The sequence below is a fragment of the Haplochromis burtoni genome, unplaced genomic scaffold (genome assembly GCF_018398535.1).
Source record: "Haplochromis burtoni strain Fernald_Lab_line unplaced genomic scaffold, NCSU_Asbu1 Contig_50, whole genome shotgun sequence".
Classification (NCBI taxonomy): domain Eukaryota; kingdom Metazoa; phylum Chordata; class Actinopteri; order Cichliformes; family Cichlidae; genus Haplochromis; species Haplochromis burtoni.
In genome coordinates this window covers 890,044-916,939 of record NW_024582411.1, presented here as the reverse complement: position 1 = coordinate 916,939, position 26,896 = coordinate 890,044, and the positions used below count along the sequence as shown (strand labels likewise).

At 39.4% G+C, this 26,896-nt stretch overlaps 1 protein-coding gene across 5 annotated transcripts in view; it reads right to left on the bottom strand.

Moving 5' to 3' along the window:
- The window catches only part of zfhx3 (zinc finger homeobox 3), a 284,113-nt gene that overhangs the window by 178,709 nt on the left and 78,508 nt on the right, over positions 1-26,896 (bottom strand). For all 5 annotated transcript variants that reach the window (XM_014335913.2, XM_042220537.1, XM_042220538.1 and 2 more), the window contains one exon: positions 12,174-12,208. The gene's annotated coding sequence lies outside the window, so the exon portion shown is untranslated. The remainder of the gene's footprint in view (positions 1-12,173; positions 12,209-26,896) is intronic.

Here is a 26,896-nt window from a genome sequence, read left to right as displayed (position 1 = left end):
GAGAGAGAGAGAGAAAGAGGAAGAAGAGGAGAGACGGCAAGAGACAGGGAGAGATTGTCCAAGATGGGAGAAGGGGTATTAGAGGTGGGGTAGTAGGGGGAGGGGGGCATAGAAAAATGAAAAGAGGGGAAAAACAAAAACAAAACATAGAAAAATGAGTACAAGGAGAGGGAGAAGGAAAAGGAGGGGCAGCAGGAAGAGATAGAGCTATTTGAGCTACCTATGCACTGCATGGCATTAAAAGCTTCTGATATGTGTCGCAACAATGCTATTAACTTAATGCATGACATAATTTACTTAATGCCTTACACTTATAAATTTATACACATGAAAAATGCATGTGCGGCCTGTCTCCGCTGAGATAAAGGATCATAAACTAATATCACATTTTAAGAGCTGCTTACCATATTATTGTCAATCTACTTCAGATACTCCTCAAAAATGACGTAAAGTAACATTTGCAATGTATAACAGCTTTATGGATCTGAGGCCCACAATCATGACTGGTGAAAAGTTTATGTTAGAAGAAGAGAAGGAGGTCACATTTATTGTCATTTTCTCTGGAACAAAGCCAGGTTGCAAGGTTTTTATCGTCTGCTTGATAATAAGTAAAGCATTTCCTTTAAAAATAATGTTTTTTGTATGTCGTATACTGTAAATGACTTACCTCACACTGGCTTTAAAAACATTTGGCATCTTATATGTGAAATGTGTCAGTCTCTAGTTTCTAGAGCCATACTGTCATTGTGCCATCAGTAGTGCACTCATTCTGAAGTGAAAGTCACCAGGGCACACATATCTCACTCTGTCTCTAGTGCAATCTCTGACAATCACTCTTTCCTCACCCCTCCTCCTGTCTCCTGTAATGCTTTCTTTCTCTTCTCATTTTTTATTTGCACCTCACCTATATCTTGGTGTCTCCAGCTACCACTGCACATTTTTTCCCTTTCATCAGATTTTTTTTTATCCTTCCTTTTCCCCTTTGAATGGATATCTCTGTCTTGCCTTCTCTGAAAGTCTGATTCTTTAATGAATGAAATGCCATTCCATCAAGATGCCACCACAGCAGTGACACAAAATAGCATTTGTTGCCTTCTGTGTGAAATTCCTTTATGAATTGGAGCCCTCTCTTTTCCCCTTGAGCATCTTATGAAAGATAGCTAATTGCATGTCCACATTGTACCGTCAGTCCCTGCTTCCCTAGTGCACCATTCAGAGGCAATTAAAGTGAGCTTAAACAGAGTAAGAAAGTGCGTCATCCTCTTAATGCAATTAAGGAAGTGTGCACACAAACATACAGTAACAGACTGAAACACAGAAATAGGAACACATAGAACAGAGAAAAAAAGCAAGTGGAAAACATTAAATTATCAGGCAATGCAAGCTCTTAGCTTAGCTGTTTTATATATGCCATTTCATACTCTAGCTTTTGGTGCCATTATTTTATGTTAAGATTTTAAAATATAAACATAAAAGGCTGAAATCCCTTTTCTCACTACAGATTGTAACCTTGCATCTTAATGTAAATACAGCAAAATGTACATATACGTACATTTTCTGTGTGTAAAGCATACTTAGGAAGCAGAGTTCCCAATCTTTAGTTATTAGGCTTAGCCTGGAAAAACGAACATGCAAACCACTTTTGAGTGTTTACCTTTGAATAGAGCACAGCAGGAAGAATAAAACTATTACAGGCGTGTGCCATAGTTAGAAGTAGAAACACCATTTCCTAATATGCCTGAAATTTTCTTTTCATGTGGGGAGAAATAGTTTGATGTAATAAACAACACACACCTTGAAGTATAAATGAAAACAGACACACGCTGCCTCTGATTCACAAGGTAAAATGACAGGCCTTTGGACACACTGGGATATTTTTGGTGTAACAGTCACGCTCCAACACTTAACCCCAAGCCTCTGGCATATAGTATGTAATTGCAAGCACTGTATGATCATCTAAAATCAAGAAAGACTTCATTACAACACTGCAAACTTAAACCATGCTCAGAAGTGAATAGCCTATGTTTGCACAGTCATTTTGCATGTGCAGCTGCCTTGTTATTTGTGGGTAAATTCCACCTATTTCTTTTTATTTCAAAAGCAGAGACTTTTAATTTGAGTTAAGGCAGCAAAGATTATTTTACAATCCCTACTGAGATGGGCTAGAGAGCATATTGGGATGACTTTCCACTGCTTTCTAGATCTTATGCTTTGTGTGGTAGGCTAATATTCACAATACCTTCATTAATATTTTGTGGGATGGCAAAGCAAAGCCAAACCAAACCAGAACAGACTAAAAGCTTGCCAGTCAGTGGAGGTTGAACAATCTAATAGAGGAACAATTTAAAATAATAATAATAGTAATAAACAAAATCACTGAAATTGACAAATATGTAGTATTAGGATTTATGTGCTCAAAATGGAAAAGAATGCAATCGCATTTACATTGGTTATATAGCTCACAGGTAAACATATGGTACGCACACATTGTAACACTCAGCAACTGAAGTTTCTAGCCATGCTTATTGCCTTACAAGTCATAAGAACAACAAATTTGTCCCATTTCGCCTAATCTGCCCGTCTGTCACCACTGGACATAGATTACACAGTACACAAAGGACAGCATAAGCTTTCACATCCAAATTCCAGTATTGACAAGAACATTGTACCTGATAGTCATCTTCATGTTGACAGTCCCTAATCATTTTTTCATTCTTTATTTTAATTTTGCCTTTTGTTATTAAAAGCATATAGTTATTATCCAGATGTACATTAATGACCAAAAATACCATCAGAGGTAACTCAGGATGAGAAGCACAATAAGGAAATTTGCAGAACTGCAGAATTACATTTTTCAAACATAGTTAAGGAAAATTAGGTTATTTTAGGGAAGGCTGGGATACTTTTGCTAGTACACTGCAAACACTTGATAGACTTTTTACTTGTATAGTTCTTCAATTTTGATAGACTAGTATTGTCTTAAATGAAACACGCCAAGAAGTTACTGGAAATAACAATCAGCAACATTTGACAGTGATTTTTAAATGCTGTATTTTATGACTACTTTAAGCTTGGTCAGGCTCCGGCCTTACATTTGATGTAGTCTTTTGAAGAGAAGAGGACAATCAGAATCATCAAATAAAGTAAGAAACCTAAAGTGCCCGAGAGCTATTGCTGCTGCTGGCTAGCTTTGGCACTGCCATCAGTTCTGACAACCTCTCATGGGTGTGTCCCTCTTGCTGAAAATATGAGATCACTCCCTTTCAGCTACAACGCCAAGATGGAGACCACTGAGGGTGAAATGTGAGTACGTTTGTTTATGACACTGCATCCATAAACTGTAAAGGTACAGTACACAGACACAGATATTATCTAATTAGCGATACAAACAGGCTACCTCAGTACTTGAAATAATCTTGGATTAGCTGAGCCGCACAACAAGCGATAATGATAGTCAGAAAGTTCCATTAAAAGGCGTTATCTGGGGAAGTATATGTTTTGAGATACAGCAATATTCTGGTTCAGTACGGAAAAAGTCGACAGTAAACTGAGGCACTACAAATGCATTTGCATGACATTTTTTTCTAATTCAAGGCAAAGTGCTTTTGCTGTCTGATATTCAGTCTGATGGGACTGATATTCTGGTGGGAGAGTCATCCATCTTGTACGCCCACAATCAGGGCAAGCAAGGCAAGCAGTGCTTGTTCAGTGAAATATAAAAATAGAATGAAAACATGCCAAAATAAATCGGAAACAGTGTTCTCTCATGCCTGTTTACATCCATCTTTTACATTACTCTCATCTTGCGGTTGCAGCTGACTATTGTCTCTGGAAACAGAATTAACACTTTTTTAATCCTTCTGTATTATATTAACATATAAAATAACCACGCTACCCACTGCTCAAGCCTTGTAAGTCAACGGTGATTGTTTAAACATCTTCAACAGTAATAGTAATCTATTTAAAACTGATGGGCAACAGTTTTCTGTAGAATAATTATTTTAACTTTTGATACTTTATTTATAATTTGCCAATAATACAGTTTTATGTAGTTAGGGGTTTATAGTATTTTATTGGTACTTTTGATAAAGGAATCATTCTTAAAAAAAAACCTCCTTTGCTACAGAAATAACTTGAGAAGTAATAAAATTTCACAATTCTTCAACCACAAGTGCTCACCATCCACCCCAAGCACCTCTTGCCTTATTACAAGAAAGGAAAAAAAATTATAAGAGCAGGCATTCATTTGTTTAAATAAATAAATAAAATATTTTAAAAATGTTTTACCTTTAAAAATACTCCAGGTAGTTATTATGGCTCATGTGGTCCAGATAAAATAAAGAACCACATAAAAATGCAGTTCACATATATTTAGTGATCTTTCGATAGTTTGCTTTATTTTTTATCGTTGTGCAACACTATTTCATTAGCTTTGTAACATAACAAATGTTTCCAGATGGCACATTCACTTATAATAAACTGCTGATATGCAGGGTGAATGCACCATTTCTACTTATTTGCCTTTAAGAGATCAAAGTATAACACTGTTTTGTAACTTTATAATTCTCAGAAATACCTTGAAGAATAAACATCGTAAAACAAATGAACAGCAGTATTGCTTTTTAAATGAGAAGACGTGCACATTCAAGGCCATACAAAAAGTATGCTAGTTTTGTTTGGACAAGAGATATTTGTTTGTACTGTGAGAGAGCAAGCCTAAGGTTTGGACTCTGTGTCCTGAAGGGGAGTGGCTCCTTGTAGCAGAGATATCATGCTGTTTTTTGTCAGTGGAGTGCATGAAGAGACCCACAGGAAGAACTGTAAACCTGAGGGTGTTTATGGCTGTCTTAAATTAGTAACCAGCAGCTTGCCCAAGCATACACTTCTCCTAATGTAATTACAAAACTGATCAGTACTTTAGACCCTTTGAGTTTTTACCAGTCCCAGATGTAGTGTTTCTTTACCTCCCAAAACCCCAAGACCTCTAACTTCTTGTTAGTAGTACTGGCCTAGATTTACCTAACATTTGCACTAAAATATTGTATCAAATACCCACGTGCATACAAGTGACCCAACAGGAGAGTAACTTTGTGTTTGATAGTCTACAGCTGTGTCTACAGCAAAGAAAAAAAAAAAGAAATAAAACATATCTGTCAGTTTTTAGATAAACTGCATAAACTCTACACTTGAAACATGTTCTTAGAGATTAATTAATGCTTTGAGATATTTCTACATTCCTTCATTCAGTGTCATCGTAATTTAGAAAGAAAAATATTTTAAATGCCATATTTTACACTAAAAAATAGAGACTTTTAATGTTTATTCCAGTTGACAAAGAACATTTTAGTCCATTAATTTTTAAATGAAAAAGACAGACAAAAACAAACTTGAATGATAAATATTCTATATGGTACAGCTAATAACACAGCAACAATATTTATCCAAGCCCTTATGAAAATGTGTGTGAAACTCTATTTTTAAAATATGGTGGACGGAGAAGGTGAATTGCAAAAATATTCCACACTCCCGATGACAAATGGACAGTAACAGAACAGATATACATGCAGACTATTCATAGTCGCCTCACAATGAACCACTTGACTGCGGTGGGGGCTTTGGCACCTCTGTTATTCATCTGGCACAGTCACCATCACAACCTATTCTGACACCAAATGTAAAGTCCAACTGCCCTCCAAATCCCTCCCAATTATAAAAGGTCCTTGAGTTGCTGTTTTGCCCCCTCTCCAGCTCCTGTCTGATTACTGAGTGTGGGGTGAGCTGCGCAGGCAATCAGCCGCAAAGCGCAGAGGACCAAAAGGACTGGGGGGAAAAAAAAATAAAATCCAAAACACTGCAAAAAATAAACTAAAGGGAGACTACTGGACCGCAATTACAGGCCATCCAGTCAGGCCTCTGCTCCAGCACTCAAGAGCTGCCGTGATTTCCGACAGAAAAGGTTATTAGTTTTTATTGGAGGAAATAGATGCTGGGTGGCTTTAAATGGCACAGTAATGCGGTGGGGTGGGGGCATGGGGCGGGGTCTGGAGGGAGGCCTCATGACCCAGGTCTCCCAAGAGTCCCATTGCCCTGCCAGAGAGACACACAGAAGCCATCACACACCCGCTCCCCTACCCTCAACCTTTATGCCCTACAGCTCCTGCGTTAACTCCAAAGCTCTGGCCTGGTCTTCAGCCGTGACCTCAACCTGCACAACTCACTTCTTATTTTTCTCTTTGAAAACACAAGCATCATTCCTGATTTGTCTAAACCATCACGTCTTTCTCTGTCCAAACCTCACAGGCGAAAGGATTTTTTTTTAATTATCATTGTTTTTAACATTTTATCACACAAAAATATTAACCACAGAACAAACCAATAAAAGCAAAATTAATTCATTTGAAATAAATGTAAAGGGACCAAATCTTTTCAGGCTGTCATTGTCTCTATGATAGCGGTGGCAGATGTGAAAACATTATCACTAAGCATGGCGGCTGTGTGTTTGGTTGGCCAGCTGTAATGATTGACTGCAGACTTTTTGTCATGAGCACGTGTGTCTGCGACTCGAGAAGGAGACGTATGCAAGCGTATTTGCCTTTGTGCTAGGCTGACAGTGTGTGTACTCTGCTGTGTGTGCCGTTATTTTAAAATGTGTAAGCTATGATGTGCCTGAACCAGATGAAGTGTACTCTGCAGGAGCTGGTGTTTCAGTGTCCAGTATATAAATCATGCTTTTATCAGCCAAAGGAAAAAAAATACTGAAATGTTTTAATGCTTTTACTACTCCGTGGATATGATCCAAAAGCTCAGTCTTTAGGTGTGTGAAATGTAGTGACTTTGATTGTAATGTGTGTGTGTGTCAAAATATGCCACTGTATGTCAAAGTAGATAATACGCTAATGCAATCTTTTGTGTGAGCATGTGCGTGCATGTGTGTTTGTCTTCATTGTGCTTGCTGTCCATACACCCTTACCCTAATCTGTATTCAGGGCAGGTAGGCTCCAGCACGGACCCACAGCTCAGTAACTAATGGAGGGGCTGATGGGAGCCTGATGACGACCACAGGGCCATTTGTGTACACACAGACACACACATACACACACAGTGCACATATACAAACACAAACACTGGCAATTTCCAGGCGCAGCTGTAACCATCATGTAGCTAGTAGCCTAGCAAGTTAATTACACTAACCATTTAAAATTGGTGTTTTTTTGTTTTGTTTTTTTATTTGGTGAGCAACCAGTACAATCTGATACATTTTTTTATCATCTTTCTGAGCAACAATTATAGCATCATCCTTTTTCTTGCGTTGATTTTGCTGCTGCTGTTTGTTCCTGCTACTTTTTTCAGATTTCGGTCTTTAATTGCTTCCACTACAAACTTTTTTAGCGAACCACTGCCCCTCTAAGTTGATTGCCAGGAAGTGCAGGGAATTAGAAAATTAATGTCACGCAGGGGTCACTGCATTAGAGTGGCATGCACATAAACTCTCAAAATGTGCTTGCTCTTTTCATATTGCTGGAAAACCTGCGACTAAAGCTTTGCATAGGCGCTTGTAATGACTATATGTCTCACTACCACTGCAAGTGCACAACCCCGTTAGGCAAAGATTAAAACAGAAACCAAAAGCTTACCCGCTTACCCGAGACAACAAAAAAATATTGTTGTGTGTTGACCCTATCTATATATACACACATAAACAATGATCTCTTCTGGTTGACTCTCATTTTTTTCTTGTCTTTTCCTGTTTTCTCCTCCTCCTCCTCCTCTGCTGAGCTTGGGCCAAAGAGCTGACAGGCAGTGACCTAGGAGCCTTTAAGGCTCCAAGGGAGAAAGGTAATGGGCCCAACCCGGAACGCACTCTCACTCTCTACACACATGGGGCTGCCGGCTGCTTTGATCCAGTAGCCCCTGCTTGGGTCTCCTGACGCCTGGTGAGGAAATTCATAGGAACAACTGGAAGAGGCCAGTGTTTATTCAGCTCCTTTAATGAGCAGGGAGACGGATTATCGGGGGCCTAAATCTCCCCAAAAAAATACAGGGAAAGAAAACTGCTGCTCCTTCCAGATGTTGCTCTAAAACCAGTCACTCTGAAAGAATCCGAGTGAGAGCGAGAGAGAGAGAGAGAGAGAGAGAGAGGGATGGTTTGATTATGCAAGATGGTGGGACTTGTGGTCAGCAGGAGAATTTCCTTTTGTTTTCTCTGTTCTTGTGTCTGTGCAGATGTGGGAGCTGGCCAATCCTTTCTGGGTGAACCCAGAAGACAGCAACCGCCCAGGCACAGTGGGGAAATCCAGGGGCTCCGAGGGGGAGTTTGCAGGCATGTGTTATTTTGTTGAAAGGGGGGGTATTTGATAGTGTAGGTAACCAAAGCTCTCAGGCATAAAGCTTTACTTTAAACAGTTTGTGCTGTCTCAAAGGGAAAAAAAAGAAACTATTTCCTGAGCTTGTCATATGACCCCCAAATGTGTTATTTTTTCTGTTTTTACACATAGCCTCTTTGTTATCCTAATTAAGATAGTAAAGCAAGTGACGTAGGATCCGACGTGCTGTGCGAAGCCTGTCTGTCCTGGGAACTGAAAGAGAAGACTGATCCACACATGACCCAGCACATGTCTACAGTCTGTAGAAAAGAAAAGGAGCGCCTCTCTGCCTACAAGAAGACTTAGACTGTCTGTCAGGCTCTTGACCCTCTTGCCTGAAGACTCGCCAGATCAATACACCTCTCTATTGTCAAATCATTTAGGAGAGGATTACGGGTCAGCCACTGGTCACAGATCCTCACACACACAGGACAAAGGTCAGTCCGTGCTGCTCATTTACATGTTATTCACACACATCGGCTCTTGCTAACCTGTGGTACAGACTTGTAGTGGAGTTCGATCTGGCTCCAGTCATTTCCTCAACCTTTTTCATGATGTCACACTTGCAAATTAGCCCCTTCCCTGTTCTATACAATCAGACCATCCTTCAGACCAATGATGTGCTACAGTAAACCTTCTAGGTTCAAGTTCAGGGCAGTGATAGAACTCAGAGTTCAAGAGAGGTGTACTGTGTGTGTGTTTGTGTGTGTGCTATTAATAGGTCAAGTTTATTAAAGAACTGCATGCAAACTTGAAGATGCTGATCAAATAACCCTGTAATGCTTGTTCATTCACGTGTATAAAGAACCAATCTATATGATGCATGTGCAACAAAACAAATGATCATGTTAATACAGTAAGTCTTTTTCCCAGCTATAAAATTACACTTGAGCACATTATTGAATTACACTAAGTACAATTTTACTCGTGTTGAATTAGAAGCAACTGTTTAAATCACCACTTACATTACAACCCTATAATATAATCTCATAGCAACAAGTTGTTTTAATATAATTATCAGCTTGCCTTAACATCAGTCCAGTTCTGAAATGAGTTATTTAAAGTTAGAAATATGTATCAAGGATTTGTGAGGACAATGGCTTTTTTTAGACTTAGATAGCTGCACATCATATTGGCTATACATTACCTGTGTTTTCTGTTACATTCATTGCTTCTTTGTCTCTTTTCAAAACTTGGAAAAATATAGACAGTTACACTCACCGATCACTTCATTAGTAACACTGTAATAGTACCCGTTTTCCTTCAGAGCTCTCTTTGATTCAACAAGGTAATGGAAACATGCCTCAGAGATTTTGGTCCATATTGACATGACGGCATCACACAGTTGCTGCACATTTGTCATCTGCACATCAGTGATGTGATTCTCCTTTCCACTGCAACCCAAAGGTGTTCTAATGGAGCAAGTATTGTCATCTCATTGACATGTTCAAGAAACCCGAGAGATGATTTGAGTTTTCCTGCTAGAAGCAGCGATCAGAAGATGGGTAGACGGTGGTCATAAAGGGACGGACACTCAGGTAGACAGTGGTGTTTAAACGATGCCCAAATTGTGCCAAGAAAATATCACAGCATTACACCACTACCACCAGCCAGAACCACTTATACAAGAAATTATGGATCCAAGCTTTCATGCCGTTTGTACCAAATTATGACCCTATCATCTGACTACAACAGAAATCGAGACTCGTCAGACCGATTTTGGTGAGGGCGTGTGAAACGTAGCCTCACTTTTCTGTTCTTAGTTCTTTTCTTTCTACTGCAGTAGCTCGTGGTGTAAGGTTTGACGTGTTGTGTGTTCAGAGATGCATCTTCTGCGTATCTTGGTTGTAACGAGTTGATATTTGGGCTACTATTGCTTACCTATCCCCTCAAAGCAGTCTTGCTATTCGCCCCAAACCTCTGGCATCAACCTCTTGCATTTTTTCCCAGAGAACTGCCACTCACTGCATATTTTCTCTTTTTCAGACCATTTCCTCTAAACCCTACATATGGTTTTGTGGGAAAATCCCAGTGTATCAACAGTTTCTAACATAGAGTCAACAGTCAACAGTTTCTCAGATCAATCTCACTAACACCAACAAGTGTGCCATGTCTAAAGTAACTTGGATCATATTTTTTCCTTTCTGACACTTGGTTAAACTTCTGCCAGTCATCTTGACCATGTATGCATCCACGTATACATACATACGTTTCTCCCATTTAACTGACTGATAAGATATTTGCATCAACAACCAACTGAACTGGTGTACCTAATGAAGAAGCTGGTGAATGTATATAGTTTACCTGTTGGTAATTTTATGCAAAACTTTAGTCAAACTGACTTTTGGAGTGAAAAAAAGGACATGGAAAGCCTGCAGTATTCAAACAATTTTTTGAGCCAAGCTAGGAACCTTCCAATTCTAAAATTAGAAATTTTCAACACTCTTCCTTGCAGTTCAGTTCAACCTCTGACATATTTTTTAGACTGTCTGGCACACACAGCATGTTCAAGATCTATCCACAGATTTTTAATGATACTCATGTCATGGTACTGTCAGGGCCAGTCCAAAAGGCTCTGCTTATAATTTTTAAGTAGTTCACGGTGAATTTTGAGGTACACTTTAGATCACCGAGTTAGTTTCAGTTTCTTGACTAACTGCATGATATTTTTATCCAAAAGCTCCATGTTTTTGTATTATCTTAGTATTAAGCTTAGTATTTCCTTTCTTCAAACTCACCTTTGGTAATTGTCATTAAAAAGCTAAGTTTTAAGGCCTTTTGTCCAGCACTTATTTCTAAAATGACTCTGGCTAATTCACATGATGCTTTTCATATTTCAAATTATACCTTTTTTGAACAGGTTGCTGCTAAGATTTAGTAGACCCTATTTGTGTATCATTGCTTCATAGCGCAATTGCATATCACTACTCCCGAGTCAGGAGCTACACCTTTTAGCAGTTCCTCTGCAATCATACAAAGTTTTTGCTTTCCCTTTCTGCCCAGCAGGAACGCAGTTTTATCTGAAAGTTTTCTCGGTCTTAAAGATCTTCTTACTTCCACGGTTCCGGCAATTTCTTAATGACATTTCGGACAGTGGAAATTGCAAGGTGGAAGCGCTTTGATATCTTTTTATAGCCTTCCTCTGCTTTGTAGACATCAAATAACTTCATTTTCAGATCCTCAGTCAGTTGCTTAGAGGAGCTCATAGTTGTTGACTGTTACCACAAGGTCTAAAGAGTCAGAGAATTGATCAAGCTCTGTACTGTCATCAGCTGACAATTCCTAAGGACAGCTCTTCACCTGCCCTACAAGTCCTAACGAGTCAAATAAGGCCTGACAAGTTTATGAAGTCTGAGTTTACAAGAGTCTGAACTTTCTAAATGTGCCACATATTTGTTCAGTTTTTCTTTTCTTTCTCTCCTTTTTTATCAGTTGTATGTCTTTTTATTGGATTGGTTGCAAAATGTGTAGTTTCATCAATCTTTTGCATACAATATTATTTATTATGAGCACAGTAGAGTTTACGCAAGTAACATCATTTACAATAACAAAAGAACCCATTACATGTTGGAATTAATTAAAGATGTACCTATAAGGGTGTGTCAATAAGACTGTCTGCATACCATCTCCTATTGTTTAAACACATAAAGCTTTATCTGATACTTTTTTCACTCAAGTTTTAAAGGGGTTACTCTGAGATTTCATATAACAAAAATTCAAACTTTTCTCAAAGAAAGTACTCCCTCTAAAGTCTCATACATGCTCTGAAACTACAATGAAAGAAAGACAAGTTTAGAAGGAAACACTTACCAACTGTGCAGCAGAGAGAAGCTTCCTTCACAGTCCTGCAAAACAGAAGAGAGGTGCATCATTGTTCACAGTCTTCAGTTGTGTACCAATCAAACAGATATCTGTAAAGGATCAAACGTTAACCACACAGTTCACTGTTCTCATTAGTTTATTACAATTACTATCAATAAGCATTTGCCAGCAACCTTCTTAGTGGGCAATATTATCTGCCCAAGGCTGTACTAAGCTTGCAACTTATATGCGAGTGGAAAAAAACAGAATAATCTGGGAAATCACAGACAGCCATTATCATTACATTGTCCTGTTGCACTCATTTTTGTCTGCAGGCTCTGTACTGTTTGTTAAGAAATTATATTACAACCTGAGGGATAATAAAAGGACACTATGCAAACATGTGTTGCATAAAATACAGAAAAAGCCATCTAAAAGACTTTCTCTTTCTCAGAAAAGACGAAGTCTCAGAGAAGAGAAAACAAAAAACTACTCTTCTTTTTATACACCCATTGCCTTCTTTTAACATCCAAACCGCAAACACACTCCAGCTCATTGTTCCTTGCTCATCCAAAATGTAGGTCTCCTATTCAGACCATTCGTAATTAGCAATTCTGAGCAGAGAAAATAATTTCATCTCTGCATGCTATAGTGTATACTGTACTCGATTGGACCCACAAAACACTGCGCAATCAAATGCAAACAGCTTCGAATAAAGCCTTTTCTCCACTGGTATCAGAGAAATTGCATCTTCATTATGCTTTTATACGTCTTTCCCTTTGTGTTTGTGTTGTGTAATTGTGAGAATGACACGCGCCCTTCGTCCCGAGCACTGTGCCAAAAGCAAACCCTACTAGTTGTGTCTGTGTGGCCATGAAATTCAAGCTTGAGGTTGAAAAGACAGTTTTCAAGCAGGGAAATCTCAACCTTGGAAACGCAACCTTGAAAACAATTTTCTTTCTCCTTTCATTTATTATGAAATAATTACTGACAGCACAGCAGATTCCTCAGTGAACAGTACACCATAGTTTAATTTTGGTGAACAAGCCAGAGCTTAGAAAGCATAATTGCTCTACACTCTGTGGCAGCAGAAAAGTTTTTGCCTTAAGATACCACGAATAAAAACAGATTAATTTATAAATAAACGTAATATTAAAAGTTACACACGACACGCTGAATTTACAACGGTCATAAACTAATCTAAACAATTCCCTGCGGTCGAGGCATTGAAAGTTTACTTGAAATGTTTAAATGTTATTAGACATTATCAACAGTGAACTAACACTTGCCCTCTTCTATGTATAGTATAGTGATGATGCCAATCAGACTTTAACCCTTGCCCTTAGACAAGGTAAAGGCATCCATTCCCCCTGACTCCAGGTCAGTAAGTAAGCATGTATTTTTGGATGCCGGCTGCTGATTGTGTATGTACTTTAATAAGCAGGCTGCAGGTCAGTCAGATTTATGGGCCCATGGTGGGGTGGAGGGACCAGACTCCCTTGGCCTCCAGCTTCCCTCTGCGCCATTACGCCAGAGTGAGATATAGTGGGATATTGATCCCAATGCCACTTCATTTCGCAATAACTATTACACGATATTCTCCCGGGCTGCACGTGTCTTCTGATTTATGCTGCCTTGCTATTTACATTAGCAGTAAGTGTTTTTCTATACCAACTGAGGAGGGTCGTACAGCCCCACGAATGGACATGTGAACATTCACATTCCATACCATACATGTTTTTGCTGCCTTTGATGCCTTTTTTCACGGTAGCGGGGGTGCTTAACACAGCACTGCCTGCTAGGTGAGACATAAACATATTGAAGAATACATCCCAGCCTTCATTACAGTTGCACGACTGACCTTGAGGCAATGTTATTTTCTGCACTATATCTTATTTAAAATACCTGCTTCATTATAGCCACACTTTGGAACGCTATTATATTCAGGAACACAGTTTGAATTATTTCACAGTATTCGTTCTCACACGCTTGTCAGGGTAGCGTATAGTCAGCATAAAGAGAGCAATCACAATAGACATGATTGCTACGTCTACGTAGAGAAACAAAATCATTATTTGTGTTAAATTGTGTAGATATTTGCATTTAAATCTTATATTTGCGTCCAATTGATTAGTAGTACGCTACCCGACATGCTGCAAGTAGCTCGAAAAACCAAAACATGCAAAAATTCAAATAGAGACGTTCCCATTTACAATGTGCTTCTGTGTGCTTTTTTTTCTAGTGGAGAAAAAAACACATGGAAAAAAAAATGAATTCTGTAAATTTATTTTGATTATGTCATATGAAAGAAATTGTCATCATGATCAGAACAATTAGGATAAGCAGCCTGTGCCCCCCAGAGTTCCCACCATTGGCAGCTGCGTACTCCAGAGCTGGATCTTTGCCAAAGTGGCTTTCCACGCAGCACCAGGCTGGTGCAGATGTTTGTTTGCACACACAGGAACGCTGTGCTGGTGGCAGAAAAGCAGACACGAACGGGGAGGAACGATGGAAGACAGACCTTGTATAACGCTGGCATTCCCACAGGCAGCCTCCACAGGGGGGCCTTCGCCTCAGATGCCGTCAGTGCTACATGGATCACAACAAAAAAAACCCCAAAAAACAATAGGACTAATGACCCTTAATTGCTCTGGAGCTGTTTAAAATCAGATGAGCGTCACATAAGCTGGAGTATGTAAATCAAATCCCCCACCTCTCCCCACTCTGCCCCCTAAGCTCTCTCCCCTGGCACAATAAAGTCTTTTTCTCATAAGGGGGCGGGCAGCTTAGCAGGCTCGCTGCCAAGTGAGGGGAGCTGGCAAGCGTGGTAATGTGGAGACACTTGTTGCTATAACGCTCGCCTGTTACGCCAGCACATGGCAGAACTGGGGCGGCCGAGGGGCGTGTGAGAGGAGCAGATGGGCATACTATAGCCTCCACGTGCTTCCAGATTAAACACGGAAGCAGAAAGAAAGCGTGTTCTGCTCTCAGCTTTCAAAGCTGGCAGACACTGTGTGCATGTCCCATTCATTAATAGGGCCATTCATATGCAACACAAAGTTTGATTGTACACAAATGCCCCATTAGGGAGGAAGGGGGCAGTTGCCCGCGAGTGTTTGCATACGTGTTTGCATATCTTTGAAAGTGACAGCATTCACTTTGCGTGTGCTTAAAAGGATTGTGTTAGGTTGAGTTGAGTTTGGAGATTGAACACTTAAATTGGGTTGGGATAAAAGAAAATTTAATGGAAGATTTTTTTAAGAGTTTTACAGAGATTACGCTGCTGTTTGTTAGCATGCTCACACTGTGCATTCTGAGCTTATTTGGCATACAGCATACAGTAAATCTGATTAATTTTTGGAGAGTTTGGAGATGAAAACACATCTTTATCAAAGCAGACTGTAAATGACAGCGTTACTGGATAAACTGAGTTTAGTCATTGTCGATACTGTCTTTGCTGACTGAGCTACCAACCACGCAGATGGCTGGTAGCTCATTGAGAAGAGAGGAATGTCTTCTTGTGCCCCTGGTGTCCCACTGCTCCCACCAAACCCATTAACATCAAGCCATGATGCCTTTCTTATACCTGCGTGCTCGTCTGCTATGTGGAGTTTCTAGTGATTTAAACACAGCAACAAACCTGTCCAATTTTCAGAGTGACATTATTGATAGCCTGTCTCTTCAGATTGTAGGTAACTGTTAATGGTTGTTTTATGGTGCATGTGTCCAATATGATGTGCACATTCTTTCTCGTCCTCTCTCCCACTGTGTCTTTTCCTGTTTTATTTGAGTGCAATTATTACCTCAAGATCACTTTTATACATTTATTTAAAGAAAAAAAAAAACCTTCTTCCTATCCAATAACACTCACAAAAAAAAACCTTTCAGGAAAATGACCTGTGAAGCACAGCTGCAAAACCAACTTTTTTGTCCCTGAATATATTACTGATCGCAGATTTTTAAAAAATATATATATTATGACTCATTTGTTTGTAATATTCAAGTTAGCAGTGGCATAATATTTATTTCACTCTGCAACATAAAACTAAAGGATGATTCTTCTTGTCCCAGATTGAGCTGTGTAAAAAACTGAATAATAAAGTGCAAAAAGAATTAAATTCTACCGCAGCGAATTCGGGACAATCTAACATCGATAAAGTGTGTTTCTGTGTCCGTGGTGGTGTTTTGAAAGGCCAGCTCCCCACACAGAGCACCACCTCCTCTTCACCGCTCCACTCTTTATCCACTCCAGTGTTTTCTCCCTGCGAACCTGTATCCCCTCTTGTCATGGATTAGCCTCCATACTTGCATGAACAAAGACTCAGTCAGCATGTGTTTATGTGTTGGTCCATGTGTTGTGTGAAGAGGAAATGTGTCTCCCACTTATGTCCAGATCTTAGAGGACCCCAATTTGTTAGGCATTAATCAGAACACCTGCTCAGAGAGCTGCCTGTGTCAGTGGCTCACTTTGTGTCCCAGTGGTTCCCTGACTGCCAGGCTTTTTGTTTCCCCACTTCAGCCATCAGTGTCATTTGAAATCAATTTAATGATTGTGCCTGAGACTGATTTGAGAATGCAAATGACGCACGGGGAAAAAAGAGAAAGCAATATACAATGAAAGAAGATAAGAGTGGGGCAAAAAGGCCAAGGAAAGAGGACTGTGCATTATTCCGGCACTAAAAAGCACGAATTCATCAAGTATTGTTCCAGCATGTGGGTGTAAACAAAAGAAAGAACAACAACAAAAAAATGAGAGAGAGAGAGGAAGAAAAAAGCTGAATTTAGCTCTACACCACAACAATGTCACTATCCTGCTGAAGGACAAAGCATAAAGAACAACGTTTGAGAAAAAAACTGAGTAAAACACTATGACAGGGCGAGGAAGACTAGGTCAAAGAGAGGCCAGGAAAGAAAGGGAGTACAAGAAAGAGGTAGCAAAGGAAACAAATGAATAAATTCATGGGGCACAAAATGAAAAGAAAGATGGAGGGGAGTGGAGCAAAAAGAAGGGGCCTGAAGTCATCAGTGCAGATTTTTATTGTCCGGACACTGGAGGAGCACACAAAAGCACTGAGAAGATTCAATTAAGTATCATATGCAGTGACCTTATTGCCATGGTTACGGAACAGTGGAAATATTAATCAAGCCTGCTACAAGCAAAAAGATGGTGGAAAGTAGAGATAGAAGGAAGACGGCAATGAGAGATGCAGGGTGGAAAAGACGGAGAGGGGACAACTGCACAGTCCCCATGCTGTATGTGCTTGTGTGTTTGCTTGGTTTCATGTATTTTAATGAGTACAGCCGCAAAGGTTCATGACTGTCCCAACCAGGCTTTGAATATCAATATGCATTATTGAGTGTGACATTTTTGGTTTAAAAAAAAAAAGTATTTATTTATTTATTTTTTCTTTAACAGTGCCACCATCAAACCTCAAAGGTTCACATTTGCACAAAAAGGAGTCACAAATGTGAAATGAACTCAATTCAGAACCCATTTCATACGGGGTTAAACTCACTTCACAGCTCACAAAGATTTGTTTTAGCTTCCTTTCTGTATCCCAGGTTGAATTTTATGTGGCCCAGTGTCTGCTGAAGCTTTTTTAGTGAGGAAATAAAACAATCCATCTACATATCTACAATCAATCACACAAGCCCGTATCCATTAATAACACAACTTGCAAATGTTTGCCACATGAAAATGAAATGTTTTCATCCATCAGTGTGCTTCGTGTTAGTGTGTGTGTGTGTGTGTGCGCGCGTGTAAGGGTACACTTACACACGGTTCTAAATAAATCCTCTAAAAACCAGTGCTAGCATATTGTTACAGACTCAGACAGCAAAATTATGACGATCATTTTCAATCATATTCCATTATGATGTTCCTCTCAGTCACATTTCCCTGCACACTGCAGAAGGGGAAAGTTGAAGATTGTTCTGTTTGATGAAGCTGTAGAGTGTTTGCTCGCTGTCTGCAGGGACTGTCTTGAAAACAATCTATCTGAAACTCCCCCGCTGAGCAAAATGTTAAATAAACAAAGACGGGGATAAACAAAATCCCTCCATTTCAATGTCACTGAGAAGAAAGCCAACATTTTTATGCTGCGATTGTGAACAGGAGGTGGCAGCCATAACTAGATCATCATTTAAACTCTGGACACATGGTGAAATGATTATTTTGCTCAAAAATAGTTAATTATAAATATTGTAGCAACCGAGATATAATTGCTGCACTTGCGTCAGCCACGAGGCGGTATAGTAATTTTCCCAACTCATGGGTTCCCTATTATGGCCTTGCTTGTGGAAGAACTATTTTAGATCTCTCCTGATCCTGTTATTGATATTATTTTATTCTAAATATACTGTCCTACTTTGTACTAGTTCAGATTTTTGGAACTCTCAGGGGTAGAAATAGAAATGTTAAAAAAAGTTCCATAAAATTAAATGTGTTATCAGTCTAACTATCTATCTAGACAGACAGACAGACAGACAGAGAGGTATAGACAGATAGAGCTACTTATGGCAGCAACACAGCCATTCATACATTATATGCTTTACTTTGATTAACTCCATATTTATCTGCAGTTATATGCAGTTAACACAGAAAGCTGAAGTCTGAATCAGAGCAGAAGCTCCAATATCCAGATGCTAAGGATGGCTGAGCTTTCTCCATAATGGCTCTTTTCCCGCTTAACAAAATTAAGCAAGGCACTTGAGTTGAATATTTTAAGTCTCAATTAAAAATGTGACTTGCTTTTATTTGAAGTGTGTGAATTTATACTTCCCATGTTTCAATTAATTGTTAGAAATACTGCACTCACTCATCCATGTTGATTGCGCTATTATTTTTTTTTTCCCGCTCTGGCATGGCGTATGTGGTTAATTAAGGACTTAAATGAATAATCACAAAATGTTCATTTGATTTTGTGTCTCTACTCACCAATAATCGAATAATCATTTCAGCCCTAAATTACAGCTGCATGTGATAGCCAGACTGCTAGCACACACACATGTTGTTTATCCTCTTCTAGGCGCTGCACTGAACTTCTTTGTACCGAATCAAGATCAACAAGTTACGCCACAACTTGCAAAGTGGTTGCAATCTCCCGAGGTATGTAATTGTTATGCCCATAATGAAACATTTAAAAAAAAAATTCAATTAAATTTTGCTTTCATTGACGCAATAATTTCTTTTTGAACTTTCAACACTTTGATAAAAGAATTGTATTTATAAAAGCTTGTGCAAGCTAACCGTTTTATGCGTGATTTGCAGAGTGGCAAGCAATGGCCATGCAGGAAATTGGCCAATTAAGTCATAACTGAGTGATTTGAATTCAACAGTAGTTCAGTTCTCTGCCTGCTCTAATCTGGAGTCCTACTCTCTGGCAGAGGCTACAAGAACCTACGGGTGAGGCGCAAGTGTAGGTGTAACAGGAGAAGGCCCGAGCAGGGAGGCAGTTAAAGTGCCTGATGTGACCATGACCACTTCCAGAAACAATTTAATTCCACAGCTTCAGCCATCTCCAGCTGATCTACTCCTCCAAGGTCATTAACTGTGCCACAGAAGGTCACATGATTAATGAGTGACAAACCCTCTGGTGCAATAACGTGTATGAACGTGGCCCATTAATTAGACAGAGGGGCCAAAGAGAATGAATGGCCAGGGACAGCTTGGCCCCCTCACAACCCTGTCCCTTCCAGACACCATTTTTCATTTTCATCTGCACAAACAGACAAAACCGCGAGAAAGAGCACTCATAGTATACCAAAAATACCACACATGCCATGAAAAAGAAATCACCTTAACATAAATTCCTTGCAATAGTGTGATTGTTGTTTTTTTATATACACACGTTAACTAAAGAATGTACAGTACAATTATTAAGACATCAATCAAACAGACAATTAAAAGCCAAGAGGCTTGCTGCGTTTAAATGTTTGTGGTTCAGTGAAACTAAAAGGGTCCAAATGGCCCTCAGAAGAGCTGTGTGCACTGGATTCAGGTTGATCTGGGTATCAAGCATCTGAATGTTATGTTGTTGCAGTCCTTTTTCAGGACTATGATAAGCACTCTGCATTACTGAGGGCAATCTCCAAGAGGAAATGAAACATTCTGCTGCCACAGACTGGCTTTATTGGAAGACAACAAGTCCGGCCTCTCAGGATATACAGATCAGGAGATTTAATTGATGCTGACCAACTGTCAATGTACTCCTATTGCTGGAAAAAAAACAAGAGTGTTTAACACTCTTCCATTGTAAACAGTTTTCATTTCTCAGTCTAATCAACTTAATGCAATTCCAATAAGTCCATTTCTTAGAGTGGCCTTGTTGATTTCAAACCTCATAGCCTTTCGTTTTATTTTCACCAGCGCCAACAAATGTAATAGCCGCTAAGTATATTGGGCAATAATATACAAATGCTCTACATTCAGTGCATGCATTTCAATTTTACCTTGAGGTCATAGCATTATGGATATACCCCAATGGGGTCATTAATCATAAATACAAACACTGTATGTAATAACAACCAGTGGGGAGAAGCAGACTTCGGGGGAAGGTTTCAGAAGAGGACTTGTACAAGACCAGGGGACACAGTGGTTATCTGTGTAAACAAATCTCATCAGTTCACCCACTCCACCTGGGTCAATGTTTCCCCGAGCTGGCACACAGTCAGGCAACATGTATACAGAAATACACATTTACGATTGTCATTGGCCCAGAAACATAATAAGGAGTGACAGGGTGAGCCCAAATCACTCAGAGTACAACCAGGAAAACAACATCTTTTTGGAAACAGGGTAAATATGCGCTGGGATATGTGTGTTTGTGTAATGATGTTGTATCGTTATATGAATTCTGGGTCATAGAATATTTATCTGAAGTTATGAATATGGAAGGAAAGTAATTTAAGAGACATGCTGGTAATAAACATAAATTTGAAAGGTACTGCTGACATTTTTCACACAATTTTTTTTATAAATGAAAAATAATAAGAAAAAAAACCTTCTTGCGTCTTATCAAGCATTCAGAGAACCCCTTGACCCTTCTGAATAAAAGCATCTCTCTGGAGATTTGACACACATCTCTCAGCACAGATCTGAAGACAGTCATGAATGTTGTTTGCCCTCTGATATATTTTTAATATTCAGATCATATCAAATATGTCCTCTTTCAATAATTGATCTATCTATCTACTAGCAACATAACACATGCTGGGATTTGGCATGTGATTTCTATGCCTCAGTCAGTATATCTTCTTCCCCTCTATTCAGTATGATAAGGAGGGCACTGGCTGCTCTCTAGATGTGATTTACTTGGCCAAGGGATATACCCTCAGCGCGTGCCAACAAACCCTGTGACCACAAACTGTGGGTCAGTAACACTTTACAGCTGCCTTTTCTTGTCTCTGGGATCAGAATCAAATGGCGCCGCATATAAGACAATGACTCTACTATGTTACAGCATGTGTTTCGATATGTTTTAGTTTTGTTGTGTTTCGGCTCAATATCTGTTCAAGATATCAAATAATTCAAATACAAGCCAGTGCTTCTTGACAAAGACGCTTTCGCTTACAAAGGTCATGCGTGCACTTGGGCGTTTTGTGAAACGAAAGCCCGTAAAACAAATGACGTGTAAGATATGTGCAAAAAACATTTTTTCTTTCTAAAGGAACATGGTGCAACACAAACATATCAGAGCCTAATGGAGTGAGTGTTTTTCATCCTGTCTTTGACCACCAGCATCTCCTGTGGTGGCTCATTTCCTTAGTGCAAGAGGTTCCCACCCTCCATCGCAGACGGGCTTCAGGGGGCATGGTGGAGAGAATACGAGATGGAGGGAAGGAGCAAAGTAGAAGAGGGAAGCCATGCTGGGAGAAAGGAAATCTTCCATGTGCAGAAGCAGAGTGGCTAGAGGACATTTCACGCTAATGGCGGCCGGGCCAATTGAAATGACTGCAGCACTGCATGATTTGAAGGTCAGGAGACAGAGGATTATATTCCAGTGGTGGCGGAGGAGGATTGGAGGAGTAAAATGGTACCTCCCGCCCCTCCTCCTCCCCCTCCTCCTCCTCCTCTCCTGAATTATTGCAGAACAGCCAAGATGGAATCAACATAGCACCAAACCCCAGCATCATTACTCTTACACCCAGCACAACATCAAGCACATAGCATTGCTCTGGTCTTCCCCGTGCATTCACATCATCGCGAGAATCTCCATTTGTGATTTGAAACAACACAACAAAACCATCGTGCCCACTCTGCCACACGCCGTGTTGTTTTTATCATGTACTGTAACCAAAACAAACTAATAGAAAATTAGATTTTTTATGCCATGTCAGTTAAACATAAAAAATAAAAACAAAATATTGTACCTAAAATAACAACTTTGCATGTGAAGGCCAATGCATGATAATTTGTTTTGTTTAGTTTTTTGGAGTAAGATGCCAGTGCTCTTATTGTTATCCGTGAGAAGACATGATGATAAAAGAGAGATTTGAATGTCCTCTTGAAGACATGGATGACACAGTAGATAAAACACTGAGGCTGGAAAAAGCACCGTCTTTGGTCAGGCTTATAGATGAGTGTGCAAAAGTTACTCACACGCGAGAAAAGCATAAAGTGATTACGCACATGACTGCAGTAATAAGCTGTAATAAGAAGTAAAATGACCATACACATTTACTCCAGACATTGTGCAAAGCAAGCCAATGTGACTACATCCCGCTTCCTATATGCAAGCAAACATGGAAACAACAACAAATGAGGCAACAAGGATGTCAAGCAGAATTTCATAAATCAGGGACATTAATGTAATTAAACTAATTCCCTGTAGGCATCAGCTTCTCTATCTGCTTGATGTGATTTCAGAACTTCTTGAGGCTGTGCAATTTTTCACAGTCCCCATTAGACACTGCGCACTGTCTGAGAAACTCTGACCATCAAAGCAAATCAGACTTACGGATGCACCTGTTTCAGTCAGACAGAAAAAAAACCGCCGTCTAAAGCAGCAGTGACGTTTCTTTAGATGCAGCCATTTCCTGTGTCAGTAAACACTTTATGTTTGTAAGCAGCATCCAATCCCGGGTGCTCTACAGCACCACAGCAGAGAGGTGGATAGCTTATAGGAAGGGGACAGATGTCACTCTTTGTACAAAGCCAATAGAGTTTGTAACATCGAAGGACTGAAGCAAAGACACTAGCTGCCATGCCAGCATTCATATGCTAACAAAAGCCTCAGAACCAAATGAGTGAATTTAAACAGTGCATCTCAAATATCTTGCATTGCTCTATTGTGGTGTGCTATAAAGCACTGTTCACACAAAAGGATAGGAAAAACAATGGACCTTAAGCTAATATTGCTGAACCTTCTGCAGCCAGCATGTGAAAAGACAACAACAAATGTGTCTATTTAGTATATAAAGAGAAGGAAGGAAATTAGAACTTAAAGTGTATGAATATTTAGTTCATAACAAACTGTATCAAGCATTATAGGGTTAATGTTGACTTAAATAAAAAGAAAAATCATCTTAACATTTTAAAAATTTTGCATTCTGACAATGACAAATTAATTTTGATTAAAAAAAAATAGTTCCGCTTTCCACAACTTGTAATTTATTCTCTCAAATAAAAATTATAATAAAAAAAGTAAGATTTTTATGCATTTAAATCAAAATGAGATTAATGAAAGAAAGATAAATATGTTTTTGTTTTTGTTTGTAATTACATTAAATTAAAGTCACATTACGAAGCGTAGGCAGTAACTTTATTAGAAAAAATATTAATTAGAATAAATGTTTTTTTTTCGTAAGCATACCACATCAGTGGTGTACAGGGTGGAGAAACACAGGCTGTGATTTTGCTACATTTCTCCCCCGCTGACTACTGTGCTTGTAAAACTCCAGAGGAGATAACAGGCAACTAGGGTAGCCCAGTCAATCCAGTGCATGTTTGAATGGCTGACCATGTTAAGCTCTTAAAGCAGGCATTAATCCAGGATTTTAGGAGCAGAGCTAAGTTTGGCACGTTATCATGGCAAGGCCCAGACCTTAGACGGAGTTCAATCACTATGCAGAACCACTCACAGCCTCAGTCACACAGGCCTCAGACATGACTAGCACTGCAGCTGGACTGGAATGAAATAGTAGGTGTGCTAGAGACACAAAAAGTTTTAAAATTCTTGAAATGATCAGTGAGTCTATGACTTCCCCTTAAATATTTTTAGTTTATCGTAAACTGAAGTGCAGATATATATAAAAGTATTACAATTAACACCCAGGGTAAGGGTAAGAGTTTTGTCCAACTAGGCACTTCATCTATAGTATGAACACAGATGAAGCGTCTTTATTCTGTAAAGTATTGTTGCGAGGCATACCCAAAGTAGTGGCTCCCACAGAGCCCGAGTGACCTCTCTGGCCAGCCTCAGTCTCTACGTTAGCGTCACACCTCCAGATGTACACAGTCCAGAACAGAGCTAAGCACGCAACCCAGCACTCCCTGCTCTGCTCGACTCGAGATACACACATACCAGCTCAGATCAACATCAAAGATAGTTGTGCAGACAAACATATTAAGAGCTGACAGCCTTGACCATGCATCTGCAAAAGTAGCATCATCATGATTTAGCAGTGGACAAATACCCATCGGGCAACATGACAGCGGCGAGCACACAGTCACGTGGCTGCACGCACATACATACACATGCGCGCACCAGTGTTAGGGTGCAGAGAGCCTGGGCCAAGGCTTAGGACAAGAACATGGGCTTAGGAAACTGGGTGTTTGTTGGCAGATGGGGGATATTAGGGGCTGTGTGTTGACTTATAAATCTTCCTGCACAGTGTAGGACCTTACTTATCATCTGACATATGAAAAAATACCAGAGAAGCAGTAGACAAAAAGAGAGGAAATTAAATGAGAGCGGTATAAAGAATGGGAGGAAACCAGTATTGTAGCAGGCATCTGTTTTCCTCCTCATCCTCACCCATAAACACAATCTGTATGTGGAAACATACACACCACATGTCAGATCTGATTCATGTTTCTACATTTATTCTTCTTGTGTCTTGAGCACAACAGTAGCTAACCGCCCGGCTAATACACATGTCAAAAATAGTCTCGAACACTTGTAAGAATACCAGCTACTTCCTGTGTGGATTTCTGGAGCTTAGAATCTGGATCACCACTATCTGAAACCCTTAATTTATGCACGAGTCTCTGCCGTTTTACTGACGAGAGAAAGATTTCTATTGAAATTTATCAAAACTTTCAAAGTAGTGGTCTCCTCAACACAAAGGCAAAAAAATATGGAACTGAGCACTCTTTTATTTTGAAGTGTTTGAAAGAGTGGTGCAGTTTTTGGTTGTTTTTTTTAAAGTAATGTGGTCAAGTGTCTTGAATTTATATGATATGACAACAAGAACATTTAAATATAGCATGCTCACTAACTAAATGTATGTGCACTCGCAAATGTATATCAGTTTATTAAGTACACTGACCTAAATATTTTGGAGTCTGAAATGTCATCTGTGAGATGGATCTTTCATTTAGGAAGTTAAAAAAAAAATTCTTTAGATGGTTTTTAGGAAGCTCTAGATTTAACTTCAGAGTCATTTTGAGGCTGGTGATGTTGGTGCTTTTGAATAATATTGCATTATACTAAGAGGTGTTTAATGTTTTTTTTTCCTGCCCTTCATTCCATTTATATGACTGAGAGTAAACTAAATTTGTATTTGTTATGAATATGCCCCCATAAAACTAAAAAAAATAAATAAAAAATGCCAAATTGATGCTTTAAATGGCTGTCAGTAAACACTGTGATTCTTTTGATTATTTGTATGCACGCTCTATCACCAAACTATCAGGGTTAATATTACTCTGAAAGTAGAAAAATAAAAATTGTTAAAGCCCACACTCACCAGAGTAAAACATATTTGATATTTTGAACACCTGCCCCTGAGCCATGTCAGCTCTGTAAGTGGACAGATAATTCTCCAATCAACACTTGTCAACTCGAAATAATTGCAACTGGAAAAAAAAATCAACAGTTATTAACAACGGGAGAGTTGCTGTGCATGGTATTTGGGTTTATATGTGGTTTTTAGTGTGAGGAGTAAGTGAGGGATGGAGAGAAAGAGAGAGAGAGAAAGTCCAAATGGATTTTAGCCCTAGAATAAATCACTGTCGCCACAGAAACAGGCCGACAGCTGTGATGGATGGCTGAAATTTTTGTGTTGATGTCTTTAGTATTGCTGACAATTTGGTAGTCCAGGCTTTTTCACTTTTCCTGTGCTTGTGTGTGGCTAAACACATCTAAATTCTGGCACATGCTCATACCTACACATCAGTGTTTCACACCAACTCAAAATCTGCTTTTGGATGAACAATATCCTTTGCCAGATTTTTTTTTTCTTTTTGTGGGGGGCTCAATTCAACAAGAATTTCAAATTAAAATTTTGCAAACTTCCGGGCGTATATTCCAAAACCTTAAAAAAATTATTCAACGCCTCATTATCTGTAATATTCAATTTGCATTAAATGTTCAATTTACAAAAAGCATGTTGCATTGCTAAACTCAACTTTCTCTACTGAGACTGTGGAGACCATCTTGTGTGTGTGTGTGTGTGTGTGTGTGTGTGTGTGTCTGTGTGTGTGTGTGTGTGTGTGTGTGCACCGTAGTCACATGGTCTTTTTGCACCTGTATACACTGACCCTCTCATTGGGTAACATGCTGCCACAT